Below are 16,733 nucleotides of genomic sequence, written 5' to 3' on the forward strand. Positions count from 1 at the left end.
CAGGGAAAAGCACAGAATGAATATACATGACATTAGTTCTGTGTAGGAGTTACTCAGCATGGCTGACATAGAATAGGTAAAGGATGCTAAACACAGGGATAGAACAGAATCCTGGAGCATGAATCTTAAGGGTTAATCCATTCTGGGATTGTTCTTTCTCTTTTAATGATTTGATTTTGTTTGCCATCAATTTCACAGAGATCATTAACTAAACAAAGGCAAAACAGCATTTTAAATGACAATAGATGGAAAGTTTATGTTAGTAACTTACAAAAATTATTTTAAAATTTCTATGAATATGTTTTAATGGGCTAATTTTATTGAATTATTATTTCTAACCTTATATTTTTAAAACATTTGTACATTTTAAACAACTTTTTTACTTAATCTAAACTTCTAAAGATATCAATACAATTGAAAGAAAATATATCATGAAAATATATTTAGTTAATGTCTAAGGAGATAACTAAAAATACTCTGCAAGACTGAGATGAATTTTTTTGAAAACATTTTATTTTACATGTAGCTTGTTAGTTTTATATTGGCATTGTCTTTCCTTTGTTTAGTATATTACATACCAGGAATGGACTTTGGCAGGCGAAGGTTGAGCTGACATTATAACACTGGAATAGTCTCACATACAAATCATCAATTGGTGAGCACAGAGCTTGATCCTCTCCCCTACCACTTGCCCTCATGATTTCTCTCCCGTACTCTGGACTGCATTGGAATCTGAAATACTGACCTCTGAAGACTGTATTACCCAGGTTCCCTTGTTGGCTGGTTTCTAGAAGAGTCTATCCAATGATGACCCTAAGTAGAAGTTTGGAAGGTGGGAATAAGAATGTTCTTAGAGGAACATTTCTACTTCTGTTGTTGATCTTTCTGAATGTTTGTCCTCCTACCTTCAGCCTCAACTAGGCTCCAGTGTCTATTATTGTTGATTTCCTTGCCCATTCAACCTCAGTAAGACTAGTGGCTTTGTATATCATACTATATTTGTGATTCCATTAAATATGGCTACAGGAATATAATTTTCTCCTTCATTAAAATCATTTTCCAAGATAAATAGTGTTTTCTAATGGGCTCTAAAATCAGTAATACATGATCCTATGGTTGATACTTTTTACTTACGATGTTTGAGCAAGTTATATCTATATCTAACTATCTATTCAATGTCTTCACATGTAAAGTATACACATTAGTGATATAAACTTTACCCATGATGGGCCTTGCACACAGCTTAGCACTTATTAATTACTACAATAAACATCAGGATGAATATTAAAATGTAAGTATCATGCATTTCCCTGAAATCTGCTAAGTAAGATGGCTTCATTCCCTTTGGTATTCTAGTTAAAGATTGAGGGGTTATAGACTTCTCTACCTCTATATCAATATGATTCCCAATTGGAGAAAACAATTTTAGCCCAAAGCCAGTAAGATCTCAAAGTTCAAAGTATATCCACCTTATTAATCAAAAAAGATGAGGAATTGCTTATTTTTACCAAGAATTTTTCTATATCAAGTTTTATACTTATGTAATTAATACCTATATTTGATTATTTTCAGATTTTTAATTGCTGTTTTAAACCTAGCTTAATTTCTGAGTTTTTAGGGTGCTATTTCTTCCTTTGTATTGGAGAGAAGTTCTATGCACTCTCTCCTAATTTCACTGGAGAAAAACATTGGAAACATGATTTAATTTCAGAACCTAGATTTTCCACAGCAAGTTCTAAAAGAGATCAAGAGATATAAACTCCTTAGCTAATAGATATTTCATCTGATAAATGTAGTATCCCATGGAGAAATGCTACATAAAGACAAAGACTACCGTTTGATTCTACAAACTTTACAGATGACAACAAGCGTCAACAAAACTACATTATGTGGTAGCTGGCAAAGCAGGGGGAAAAGAAAGTGCTGTAAGGAATGTATCAGTTCCTTTTGAGCCGTCCATCTATATCAGATCAATAGCTCTTCCAACCATGGGACATTCAAGCTTTCAGCTTGAGAAATTGAAGTTCTCAAAATAAGTCAGGGTTGCAACACAAGTCCATCATGGTGTGTCACAGAAATGAAATGAGTTGTCTCCTGCTCGATTGATGATTGACATCAAACCGGGAGGAAAAAAGTAGGAAAATAAACAAGACAAGGTTTTGCAAAGTTGTTTCGGAGAATTCTGTGGAAAAGTTTACTCCAAGGGCTCTGTTCTCTGCTTAAAACATGTGCACAAATTCTATTACAATAATTGCCCAGTGACAGTGAGAAAGACACCCCATGACAAATGTTTACTCTCATGATTTTCATTTTGACGTAGGCTTTGTAAAAGAATCACATAACTTAGAAGACCAAAGGAGTTTAGCACCAAGACTGAGAGATGATGGGAAAGGCAAGGGTGGGAACAGGGGATTTTTTTTTTAATACAAAGTGATGTTATAGATCTTGTACAAAGGCCAGAGCAACATATGCTGGCAATGGCTTGTGCTTTGAAACAAACTTATAAAAAAAATCAAAGCTGTTCAGTATAAGTTTCTGTATTATACAGCTAAAGAAGACTCCTGTAGTGTTGACAGAACAGGACAGTGAAATCAATGTTGGTACAATCGCTAACTGAGCTTTATGCTGATAAAAGAAAAAAAAAGTTGTAAATGCTACAGGTCCACTTACTCTATTATCTGATCTTTCAAAGGGATTGAATTGAAAATAGTTTACATCAGTGTAGAGAAATGCCCCAAGTATGTTGAAGAGTTGTGAACTGCAATGCCTTGGATTCCCTAGCTTTTTTCTTTACCCATTGCCTGCAGTAAAGAAAATAGAGTGGGAAGCAATGAGCATCTCTAGATCAAAAGTGAAAGCTGTTGTGCTCAGAGGTGAATTGGCTGAATAGAGTCAACTGGGTCAATGCCTTCAAGTTAACAACCACTTCCGCTAGGAGACTGTGCCATTTGATACCTGCTCTGGGTTCAAGCTCCCTAAATCAATTGGTGGAAATGCATATTCACTTCCTCTTCTTGCTCGTTATTTGATCGTACCTCTAGAAATAATTTTTGTTTATGACTAAGGCCAGTATCACATCTTAGTTAGTACATGTCTGAAATGGACCTTCTTCCTCTTAACCATGATGGTATAACATCCTGCAGTTTCTCCAGTTGATATTATGAAATGATTGGCAGAGAATTCAAGAATTTGACTCCAAAATATTTATATACACAAATTCCCCTCATCCATGTGCCTGCTGCGCAAAATTCCTGGGCCCCACGCTGAAAATAAAATGCAGCTATGCCATGTTTACTGAATTTGCACTCACTCTATTATCAAATATATAATTTTGTACAAAATTCCTGAAATATATACAGTATTTACTTCAGTATTGCTAGACTAAGCTTGAAGTACAACTGTAAATTAGTGTTCAGAAAATTGCAGTTGCAATATAATGGAGCACGCTTGGAAATATATACTAGTAACTGTATCCCCTATCAGATTCACAGATGTGACTGGATACATGAATCACAGTTTCTTTAAGAAAACATACAGCAAACTCAACAGATATTTCCTTAAATAATGGGTATTAGGGTTAGGTAGCATGTGTCATTCTTTTGATTTACATATAATTTATCCAGATTATCTCTCTCTTTCTGTCTCTCCTGCACTGATGGAAGCAAGTTTTTATTATTCTCACATTTATCCACCGATTAATGTAATGTGAATTCTACGGAGAATTGGAAGTGATATTTCAGACACCAATTACATACTTATAAGTTTACAAATTTGGGTATTCAAATCAGTGTTGGTGTTTGAGCCCCTTTTACCTCTCCATTTTTAATGTATTCATTCATTCATATTTTATTTATTTTCACACTACTCTGTAAAGTTAGAAATATTCATGTAAAAAGTCACCTATAATAAGTATAATACCATTGTTCTAAGAATCCATTGACTAAAGTGTTGGGCATGCAATTTTCCTCAGGAAAATAATTCCATATTGTTTCTACCTAGTTTTTTTTAAGTTACAAAATAAGATTTCCTTTCATCAATTCAATTCATAAAGAAAAACTAGTAATACTTTCTCATTTCAGTGGTTGTCTTTTTATTCCCCCCCTGCCCACATATAAAATTTGGACATTTGCCTAGGAGTAGTTAGGAATGAGTCTCATAAGGACAAGAATGTCTATTTCTCTTTTAATGACATAAACTTATCTTTAAGTACCCGTCCCCTAGACAAGGGCAATAAGATGTGTACTTGAGAAATCAGTTTCAGGAAAATAATGTATTATGTTATTTTTTTAAAAGCAAACTGCCTTCTTTCTTCTATGTGTAGCCTATTAAATATAAAAGATTTTTTTATAGCAGTGCAAAATATTAACACATTTTTACCTGGATCCATGCCTCCAAATTTTGACATTTTCCCAGGTGAGTTTTGGATCTTTCTAGAATCCAGGTTGGAAAAATTCAGAGAATTCTTCAAATTGGTTTTTTAATTCCCTTGGCAAACCTGATGACATACAAGTAGGTCCTTAATATTCAGTAATAACTAATGCCTGAACAGTGTTATTGAGAGTGAGTTTATCTAAAACAAAAAAATCCAAAATTTTACTTGGAAATATTTACAATTTTACTTTACAAATAGCCATCCGAACAAAAGTATATTTCTCAGTATGGGTCTATTTTTACTTTACTGGTAAGATTCTTGAGGTACAGTGGAACTTCATGTTTTTAATCTTTTTTATCTGAAACTATCTGCAATTTCATAGTAGGTAGTAGATCTTACTCTCCTTAGGAAAAGGAATTATCTCATTCATTTTTATTATTAATTTTACATAAATTGTACCCCTACAACTTCTAATTTTATTTTTTCCAATTTTATTTTTATATGCTTGTGACTATACCAAATGTTTCCAGTGCCCCAGGAAAGTGCCTTATCCCTTCTGATGCTTGCTTTGAATGTTATTATTCCTCTTTCCACTCTCTAACACCCTTTGTCCTTTTTAACTGCAGTTTCCTGCTTTCCTATTTCTTCATCTATTCCAGAAATTCAACTTTGACAACTTAGTGGACAAGTTAGACATTCACTTCCTCCCTGAAATTCCTTCTTGTCATCTACCATACTTAATTTTGATTATTTAATTGCTTGTTTCACTCAAACAATAAGTCCCTTATAGGAGGAACCTAAGAGTTTAAGGCTAATATCACATCATCTGTAGTGAATCTTACTTGGAATAACTTTTCAAAAAATGCTTGCAAATACTGAAGATAACTTGAACCTATCACTTAAGCACAATCCTACCCCTTTGTATTCTTTTATGTTTTAATGTATTGAAGTAAACAGATTGAAAGTGATCTTTTGAAGTACAGTTTCCTAAGGAAACATATTAGAAAAGCTATGTATGTAGTAGTAATTCAGAAATGTTTTATGAATTAATTCAAATGAATCTTGGGTATTCGGCTGGTTTTCTACCCTTATATTTTTTTCAGATGTAATAATAACATTGCATAATAGTTCCTTCTATGTTCTTCAGATTCAGAAAACTTTAAGTGTTTAAGTATAAGTAGAGTCATGTTGCTTGTGCCTATAACCATAGTTTCTGAAGGGTTCTAAGAATTCAAGTTCAAAGCCAATCTTGGACAATCAAACTGATAGAGAGTTTTATGTCCAGTTAATTAAAAAAGGTTCAAGTGGTAGAATGCCAGCCACAAGGCAAAAAAAAAAAAAGCTAATCAAGTACACTTGATTTCAAGTCCTACAACTGGCCAAATTAGAATCATAAATTAAATAAAATATTAACATTGTTTTCTTCCTATATGCTGAGGTTGAATTTTAAGCTTGTCATAGGTATTTATTCAGTTGTTTGTTTCACCCTGAAATAGGATGAAGTAGAAACTGATGGAAGATGAACAAAATGTTTAGAAGGTAAAGGGTTAAAATAAGTTGGTCAGTGTGAATTGCTTAATTTTTTCCACTTGTCTCTTTGTCTGAAAGATCCTTGTTCAGTAGATCAATTTGTCATCAAGAAGGGAATCTATATTTACTTTGAGGCAGGTACAGTAGCTCTTCACTCTGCATTTAGCTGATTCAGCTTGTATCCAGGCTACTTTGACCTCAGAAATATTCCCTGCTAACTGTCCTCCTGTTCACTCCAATTTGTACTGCCTAAATGCTTACTGCTGAGTGTCCCTCTGGCCATTTTGAAAGGTGTTTCATCACACTACAATAAACGTGAAATACTGATGCACTCAAAACGCCCCCCACCAAAAGGCAGCCGATATCGACATGGGATTGGACAGTAGCATTTATTACACTTTACTCTTATACTATTGTCTACCTTTGGCAAGGGAAGACTGTAAGTGTCCCCGGTGGTCCCCACCGATCAATACAACATGGGAGTTAAATTAGACCTCAAACTAAGCACACGTCTACCCTGGCTGAGATACCTTCAACCTAAAATCCCTGGAAAATTTACATTTTTCCACTAAGTTAACCAGTAATAGAGTGAAATGAGTGAGAAAAAAAGCAGCTGTCTAGTTTGTTTCTTGAATCCATTTCAAATAAACCTGCTGCCACATTTTCCCCTGCAGGTATAGTATGGTTAAAAAAAAAAATCAAACAGTCCCAACTTCTCAGCTTGGAAACTGTTTAATGACAAGCACTCACTATGGGAAGATGAGATCTCATAGCATCAAATCAAAGAATTTGAAAAAAATATCCATCAATATTTTCTAAATTCCCTTGTTCAACATATCTTCTAAATCCTAAAAAAATGAGTAGGAAAATCTATGTACTTTTTCACCCAAAAAGTCATGTGAATTGATTCATTTTTTTCCCTATCTTTTTCTCCTTTTTTGTAATTTGTTATTTTTAGGTAGTTGTATGAATGAGATTCAATTCAAGATGTCAATTAATGGGTACAACATGATAATGTCACTCCTTTCAGAGTTGTTAACTCAAAGTTAAAGATGAGGCAAATGTTCACCCACCTCAAATTTGTGTTTCATCAAATTATTTTGTTTAAATATGGAAGGTGGCTCAGTGGTAGAGTGCTTGCTTCACATGCATGAGGCCCTGGGTTCGATTCCTCAGCACCACATAAGCAAAAAAAAAAAAAAAAAAAAAAAAAAAAAAAATATATATATATATATATATATATATATATGTTTCACATAATACCTGGTGATATCTACAGACTATACTATCTTAAAATATGTTCTATTTTATTGTTTGTGATTTTTTTGTTTTTTGTTTTTATTTTTTTTATTTATTTATTTTTTTGTCGGTCGTGGGGCTTGAACTCTGGGCCTGGGTGCTGTCCCTCAGCTATTCAGCTCAAGGTTAGTGCTCTACCATTTGAACCACAGCCTACTTCTGGCTTTTTCTGCTTATGTGGTGCTGAGGAATCGAACCCAGGGTTTCATTCATGCAAGGCAAGCACTCTACCAATGAGCCACCTTCCCAGCCCTATTGTTTGTATTTTTAAACCAGATTTCTGTAAAATTTGTGATAGCACTATTGCTTCTATTTAGTATTCCAATGATTTTCCACATAAAATTGGATTTCTGATTACATAGACCAAGCCTCTATTTAAACTAAATATTAAAAAAGTGTTTTGTTTTGTTTTGATTATCAAATGTATTGTTTTTTCTTCCAACCATGCCTGCTAGAAATGCAAATTGATGATTAAGTGTGTCAAATTTCTTCAAAGGAAGTAACTGATCTAGTAGGATTTTTAATGAAGTTTCCTTGAGAATTTAGCAAAGACAAACATAAGTAAAAAAATGAATAATAAAAAACCTCAACATGACAAAATAAAAAGTTATATTTCCTAAATTTTCTCTGTAAGTTATTTTCTAAATGTATTGGTGAACATTTAACAATTAGCTCTTGTGATGTGAGAAACCAGAATGGTAGTGATTTTAAATCTCCATACTATAAGTATGTCCACCTTGAATGGTCTTAATTGATGAAAGGAATATTATTAAATGGAGATTTGAAAGAAATGTCTACCATCCTGCTCTCCTAGGTCAATGCATAGGGCCTCATCACTAGTGATCATACCAACTTACTCAACCTAACTTTATGACTAACCAATGAGAAATCTACACTGTGACATGCACTAAAATCCTTCTTAATAAAAATGATTTGAATTCTTGGCTCACTATTTCTTTTACTATGCACTGTATTTTAATGCTTTATTTTATTTTAAACTTGCCAGTATTTTTATATTCCTTTTATTAGCTTCTCCATATTTGAGGCTGGTGTTCATAATTTTGCTTTGCTGATACATCATCTAAAAATATTTGGCTAACTCAAGAGAAAGAAAAAAACCTATGAATTAAATATTAATATATTAAGTACTATATTTTATGTCCAGGTTAAGTATTTACAACTTTCAAAGTCCTGGTATTCACATTGTTTTGCTATGTCATTTTCATCATAAATACCTCTGTTCATAAATACCACTGTCTAAATCAGGCTTAGCCCTTCTGTACGTTAAATTTTTCCAATAAAGTTTGGGTTACTTTCCCTACCACTTTAGTAATTTCTAATATTACTAAGAATTTCACTTGTACTGGCTAATTGTATATTATATGTTTTACTTGGATTCATACAAGATGTAAGCTTAGTACATGTGGCTTTTTTTCTGCTTTGTATATTTCTAGCTATTCAGTACCTAAGACAGTGCCTTGTATGTAGCAAGTATTTGATGAATATTTGTTTTATGAAAGATATGTCTGATCAGAATAAAAATCTGTAATGCTCATGAAGAATTGTATAGAAATGTTAGATACTTAAATTGAATCGGGAGATATTATAAACTCTAACTGAGCACCATATTTTAAAATTAGCCTAAATTCATATTCTTCTGAAATCAGATGTGTTCCTTCCTAAGAACACAAACAATTTTCCAGTCATATGATTTATATTGTTCCTCAAAGGCCTGTCAGAAATGTTTATGATCATATACAATGCTGTTTATCAAATGAACTCCAAGGAATGGAAACAAGAGTTTTACTTTTTGTGAATTTCATTTTTATTTTGTTTTTCCCCCCTTTTGTTGCCATAATTGATTTCTGCACTTTTTGTTTGGTATGGTAAGTTTTTCTGTTTTGGAGTGGGCAAAGGGAAGACAGAAATAGTGGAACAAAGTGTGAACTAATTCACCAGTGATACTTACTAAATACTATGCTGAAAATGAATTATATAACTGGGGGAGGGGGTTAAGAAGGGAAACATTGGGAAAAAACAAGGGAAGTGGTGACAGTGTTCAAAAAGAAATATGCTCATTAGATGACCTATCTAACTGTAACCCCTCTGTGCATTACCTTTAAAATAAAAATCAGAAAAAGAAAGAAATAGGGAGACAGATACATACCCTGTCTTCATCCAAAGAATCTCCTAGGATTATGAGTACTTGGATAGCACTATATTTGATCATCACTAGCAAAAAATATCCTGCATTTCTTCCGTATACTGGATTCTTTCTGTTGTTATAATTTCTGTGTTAATAAACACAGTAACATGCTTTTTTCTTTGAAAAAAATATTATTTACTTCCTTTGAAGTAAATAATAAAATTTCCTTTTATAATATAGCAGTGTGCAGGATCCCTGATCTTTCAATAAACTCTTCTGCTTTTTCCAATACATGAAATGAGTCAAGGATGTATTTGTCCAATGCATTCAGAATGAGTTTGAAGAGATTATAAACAAGATGTAAAGTAGTGTGTTAATGATATCTTAAATTAAAAAAAAGTTCTACCACCAAACTAGTATGAAAGAACACTCTTGAAACCTGAAGCAGGTGGAGCTCAATGGCTTCCCTCTTTTATGCAATTTGAATCCAATTTGTGGCAGAAAGTGCAGGCTCTCTTGGATCAATAGTGTGCATTCCACACAGCTGACAGACTACACCTGACCCAAAGCCAACCTGGCTGGGGACCTATTAGTTATACCTGAGGGACTCTCCCTCGCTTTTATCTCCAAGTACATCTCCTAGGATTACAGGTACTTGAGGCTAATTAGGTCTGCTCTATTACCTGCCTTGAAGGTCCTTTGTTTCTACAAAAGCCCGTTTACCTTCCAATTTCAATGAGATAATCAGGGTGTCACAGTGCACTAAAGGTAAAATGATAGCCTTGCATATGCCCAGGCTGCCTTTATCGGTTAATACCATGTGCTACTGCATGCACATGTGACACACACACTAGAGGGTTAGACAGATAATAGCTGGACTGACCTGATACAATTTTACCTTGTTTGCTTTGTTGCTTTACCTCAGAAGTCAGTCCCCTTTCCAATGTAATTATGTAATTAGAGCTAAAGACTACAAACAGAGATCTCTCTCCTCCCCTTGAGCTCTGAAATGAAACCTTTCAAATGCTCAGCCTCTGGAAGTATACACTCCCTGACACATGGCGGCAGGCCTGACACATCAAAAGCTTGCCACATTCCTGACCTACTTCCTCTTCCCCCTGATTTTACTAAGCAGAGGAAGCACAAATAGACAGTTGGCTTTAGCTGAAGTGATTCATTTGTTCAAGTTTTAGAACAGAAAGTTTTGACTTGCTATCAAATTAGCATTTTGTTTAATTGTATGTCATATTCATAATATCCAGAAAAGAAATAAGATCATAGATGAAAATAGTTCTTTGCAAATACCAGCCTCTTCTTTATAACTACACTTCCTTATTGAGTAATATTTTTGCTTATTTATATATACTAATTATAGAGTAATCGTATTTGGATACATAGAAGGATATATTTAAATAGTTGTTTTATGCTACAATTCTCTGAGGCCACACCAGAAGATTTTAGCCTAAAAACTTACTGTGCCAGTTCATAAAAGAAACAAGATTATTAGAATCTAATATACTTTGGAGGGTGGGCACACCTGAAAAAAAATAACTTTGTAATAAAACCATGTGTCTGGCTGTGCTAAACTTTTTATCTTTAGAAAGCATCAAAGTCATTTTTCTCTGAAAAAATGGTCCTTTTGATGTATATGACCACAGTTTAGTGTTTCTGGTGACTATATAACGTGTCCAGTTCATCATTCCCAATGAATCCTTTTCAGACTCTTGAAATGGCAGTGTAATAAAGAGAAATGCACTCTCATCCTATGAGAATCAGTATTAGAAAATGGAGAGAGGAACAATGAATGAAGTAGGTTGGAGGAATCTGTGTTATAGTTGCCATGAAAAGGGATGTAACTAAGGTAAATGGTGACACTTACCAAAATCTGGATGAATTTTGAGTCATCAAAAATGACTCAATGAAAAGATTGATTATTAATATTAACCTGAAACTGATGTATTTACTGTTCTTCTAATTCTCAACATGTAGATGTATATTTCCTAAACTAAAACACACAAAGTAGACATTTCATCTACACTACTAGGACAAAATGCCAGTGTCAAAACTGAAGGTATTAATAGGAGATGAGAGTTACTGTCTATAATTTGGCCAAGTGTGTGTGTGTGTGTGTGTGTGTGTGTGTGTGTGTGTGTGTGTGTGTGTGTATGCTTGTCCAGGGGCTTGAACTCATAGCTTGGGTGCTGTCCTTGAACTTGTTTGCTCTAGGCTATTGGCCTCTGGGTTTTGAAAGCAGGCTCCAGAAAACCAATGACAAGAAAGCAGAATATGACACATAGCTTCTGTCAGGTTGAACGGACACTAAGATGGTGTCTGAATAATATTCTTCTATATGTTTGTGAATGCAACTGAATTTCTCTCCTGATACTATTTAGCTTGCTTAAGCTATTGAATATGATTTAATTAAATGATCCACAGCAGTGTCCAGATCTGATTTAATCAGAAAAGCCTTGGGAAAAGAAAACATCCTTACTGAAGAGGATGCTTTAAAGCAGACATTTTGCTCCTGTGTGGAAGAACAAATCTAATACATTTTAAGAGAGCTATGAAAGGTATCACACAGCAAGACCCAGAGTTCTGGAAGTTGAAAACATAGACATCAATCATATCACTGAAATTAACTGAATTCTGCCAGCAAATATGAACATAGAAAATTATTCTGAACTACAAGAAGGATTGCAGCCTTCAGAGTCATGGAGCCCAGCTTACCCAGAAAACTGTGAAATATACATATCCAAATATGTGTGTGTGTGTGTGTGTGTGTGTGTGTGTGTGTGTGTGTGTGTGTGTGTGTGTGTGTGTGCGCGCGCGTGCGCCAGTCAGGGTTCTTGAACTCAGGGCCTAAGTGCTGTCCTTGAGCTATTTTTTTTTTTGTTAGTTGTGGGCCTTTAACTCTGGGCCTGGGCACTGTCCCTGGGCTTTTCAGCTCCAGATGAGTACACTACCACTTGAGCCACAGCACCACTTCCAGTTTTCTGGTGGTTAATTGGAGATAAGAGTCTCATGGACTTTCTTGTCCAGGCTGCCTTTGAACCAGGATCCTCAGATTTCAGCCCCCTATCTTCTTGAGCTTCTTTATGCTCAAAGCTAGCACTCTAGTATTAGAGCCATAGAGCCACTTTCAGCGCTTTTTTGTTTTGTTGTTGTTGTTGTTTTTTCCTGAGTAATTTCTTGGAGATAAAAGTCTCATAGTATTTCCAGCCTGGGCTGGCTTCAAAGTGCATTCCTCAGATTTCATCCTCCTGAGTAGCTAGGATTACAGGCATGTTCCTGGCATATATATTGTTTCCATCAGCAAAGTTTGTGGAAGTTTGTTATGCACCAATAGGAAGCTAAAACCAATCAGTACTCTTAAATGCCCTTTCCTATTCTTTATTAACTTTATCTTCATAGTCTCAGATTCTTGTAGCTCTAGATATAACTCAATTTTTTTTGCATGATAAGCTTCCAATATTACATGCTTTAGGCACTATTTTTGCCAGGGATAGAAAAACTAAGATAGACAGCATTTTATGTTTTCGTCTTATCTCATTTCTCTTCTTACACTTTTTTATATCCCTCACAGACACTAACAGAGTCAGCATGTATAAGAGGAAACAAATACAAACAGTTTACTAATGCCTTCTCCTTCACTGTATTTCATTATTACACCAGTATTCAAACCATCTCTATGAACCCTAAAATTAATTCATCATAAAAAAGTATAATGAATCTATAGTCACAGAATCAACTAGTGAGATGTCACCCTCCAGTTCATGTCAGTTCCATATAAGATTCAACAAGAACTCCACAAAACTTCTTGACTCAAATCCCACTTACTATATAAAAATTTCTGCACATTAAATTTGCAAATAGAGAGAGAGATTTGTAGGATACAACTGTTACATAACCAGGCTTAGGAGACAGCATACACACACAAAAACAAAAACAAAACAACAACAACAACAAAAACTAGAGCATAGCATACATGAGCCATTTACGGGCAGACACATGCCACACCATCCACTGCCCAGGTGGACATGACTTCTCTAAAGATGTAATGGTGAGTCAAGGAAACTGTTTAAAAATTCCACAATCTCCTAACCACAGGCACCTGGTTTGTAATCATAGACTTCATTATAAATAGATAGAGGCTTTGAGTGATTAGTTATTGTGTACAAAGTATTCAACCGTGGACCACCTGATTTTCTCATACTGGTGTACCTTCTCCTTCCTTTGATACATCCTTGCTATTAATAGGAAAACACCTGTTTCCTGATAGTCTTGTATGCTATAAAGGCACACATTTATGTAAAAACATCTGGGAGAAAGGTCCTTGTGAAGGACAACCAAATCTAATTCTTACTATCACAAAGCTTACTCCAGTAGCTGCTGATAGAAGCAGTTCAGCTTGCCTCCATCACTCCTGAACAAGCTACAACAAACAAAGTGAAGCTAGGGATAGCCTTTAACTACTGTGGAAGGATTAAGAAAATCCTTCAGCAATAAGGCTAGGATTTCCATTTGATCCTACAAACAAAAAGAAAAAGAAAAAGAAAAGGTTTCTTAACATATAGGTGAATGACAAACACTGAAAGCTAGCAGCCAGGTTGCAAGTATTTACTGATTCCCTCCCACATCTTTTTCCAACATCTGCATTTATCTACAGTGTTCTCCCAATTCACAGAAGCACATTCATCCTCACTGATAAAATAAAACCAGCTAAGGAAAATGAAGGATAACAGGAAATGGAAGTGACAGAGACAATTGTGGTTGTTTGATTACTTAGATGCAATGAATGGTGGTCACAGAATTTCCTGTCAAAAAGTATTTGAATAGAAAACAATAAGAAAACAACCAAAAAAGTATCTCATACTTCAGGGAATTTTAGAGGAATCAAAGTTCATGCTCAAGTAAAAAACTTGTTTACTATTTTTGAGAGGCTCTGAGATCAGTTATCAGAATACAGCTGAGGTGAATGGTTAGGATGTCAGGTCCATATATTAACATCCATATATTAACATCCTAGGGAAGGTGGGCCAGATGACAGAATATTGGAATAAAGGACATCATGGGATGACAGGAATTCTAGAAACAATTCAATATAAGTAGTTAGGACTTATGATCCCAATACAGGAATTCTAGAAACAATTCAATATAAGTAGTTAGCACTTATGATCCCAATGCAAATACCATTAATAACGTATCACTTTAAATCAATCAATTTACTTCCATCTGCCTAATTTCTCTTTGTTTAAAATTGGATTTATTCTTTCTTACATGTATGCCAGAAGTTTCTAGTCATAATGAAGAATAGGAAAGCAATTCCTAAGGGTACAGGTGCTGAAGATCAATATAATCATCATCCTTCAAATATGTATTAAGAGAGAGGAGGGGGGGAGAAAGGGAGAGAGACAGAGAGAAAACATTGAATACAACAACACTAGGAAGTTTTTCTTGACTAAATGAGTACATTCACATCTACCATAATTTTACCACTTTTTTTTTCTGTGAAACATGCCCCAATTTGAAGCCAGAGCTCTTCATGTTTTCTGCTTGAATCTAAATCACATTCTAAGTCATGAATTGTTCTAATCTGATTTTCAGTTCCATCTAGCACTAAATGGCATTTCCTTCTTTTCCAGAAAGCACACAGCCTTGTCAATTGCCACCATCCTGGTAAGTTCCTCTCCACTGGAAAATTGTGACTGCCTATTGCATGGTGCAGCCTTTCTCCTTGAAATGCTTCTCTTTCTCCTATTTTTTCCCCTCAAAAAAGAAAATGCTTTAGAGAAATATGTTATAATTAACAACTGACAAAAATATCTGGGTTTCAACTGAAGTGGGAAATCACAGAGGTTAGTTACTTGTTTTTTCATGCATATACCATTTGTTCTCTTTTCTCAGGGAAGTTGAAAGACCTAAGGTTCAAACTTAATAAGGCCCCATACTGTTTTTTAAGAGTATTTACAGCATGCAAAGCATAAGTCGGTGCATTGCTTGTATTTAAATTTGTTTTCACTCATCTGAGCTATTACACAGTATGCCATCCCTAAACCTTTCATAATAAGGAACACACATTTCTCAGCCATGAAAGGAAGGAAATGTTCAGCAATTTGAATGCTCTGGTACTGGGAAGGTGACAAAACATTTATATGTATCCAATCCATTCCAATGATTTGGCTCTAGCATTAGGAAGGACTGCCTCAGGGAGAAACCTTGGGAATTACCAGGTGAAACAAATGGCCGATAGAAATGACAGAAATATCTTTCATAAATCTCAATTTTACTAAATGGATTTCCCAAATACATTTTTTTCTTTATGAACATTATCATTAAAAAAAAGTTTAACTGATAATGCAAATATTATTGCTGTAGTTAGAAGATTTAAAGAAAGCAAGGGCTAATTGTTTACACTTGCATAAAAATGAGTGCATAATTTACTTTTTACTAGTTATCATCATATTTATCACTGGATTTAAAAGCTCCCATCCATAGAATAATAATCTCAAATAATAATATCATGTTGAGAAAGTTATGGTATGGATTTAATGGTTACAAGCTTGCCTTGAGCTGAAGAGCTCAAAAAAAAAAAAAAAAGAAAAAGAAAAAGAAAAGAAAGAAAGAAACAATGGTCAATCCATGAGGAAATGCTCAAAATCCCTGGCATAAAGAAAATGCAAATCAAAACAACTTTGGGATTTCATCTCATCCAAGTAAAATTTGCCATCATTGAGAATATACATAATAACAAGTGTAACGCCAGGATGTGGGGAGAAAAGTACACTTTTACACTCTTGGTGAAAACATAAACTAGTACAACAACCCTGAAAGCTGATTTGGAGATTCCTCAAAAGACCAAACGTGGTACAACCATAGGATCCAATGATACATGTCTTGTCCAGCTACTCAAAATATTACAGATTACATAAAATAAAAACATGAACTATTCACAATAGTCAAGATATGCAAACATCCCATATTCTTTTTTTTTTTTTTTGGGGGTCTGTCTTAGGGCTTGAACTCTGGGCCTGGGCGCTGTCCCTGTGCTCTTCAGCTCAAGGCAAGCACTCTACCACTTGAGCCACAATGCCACTTCCGGTTTTCTAGTGGTTTATTGGAGATAAGAGTCACACAGAATTTTCCTGCCCGGGGTGGCTTTGAACCGTGATCTTCAGATCTCAGCCTCCTGAGTAGCTAGGATTACAGGCGTGAGCCACCTACACCCAGCACATCCCATCTTCTCTACTACAAATTAGTGGATCAAGAAAAGGTGGTACATATGTACAATGGAGTTCTATTCATGTGTTAGAAAGAATAATATTACATCATTTGCAAAAAAATGATAAATCTAGTCAGGCTTAGAGAGACTGCAGGTGTTCTCTCATA

Source organism: Dipodomys merriami, unplaced genomic scaffold (assembly GCF_024711535.1).
Source record: "Dipodomys merriami isolate MVZ:Mamm:240054 unplaced genomic scaffold, mDipMer1.0.p SCAF_1, whole genome shotgun sequence".
NCBI lineage: Eukaryota > Metazoa > Chordata > Mammalia > Rodentia > Heteromyidae > Dipodomys > Dipodomys merriami.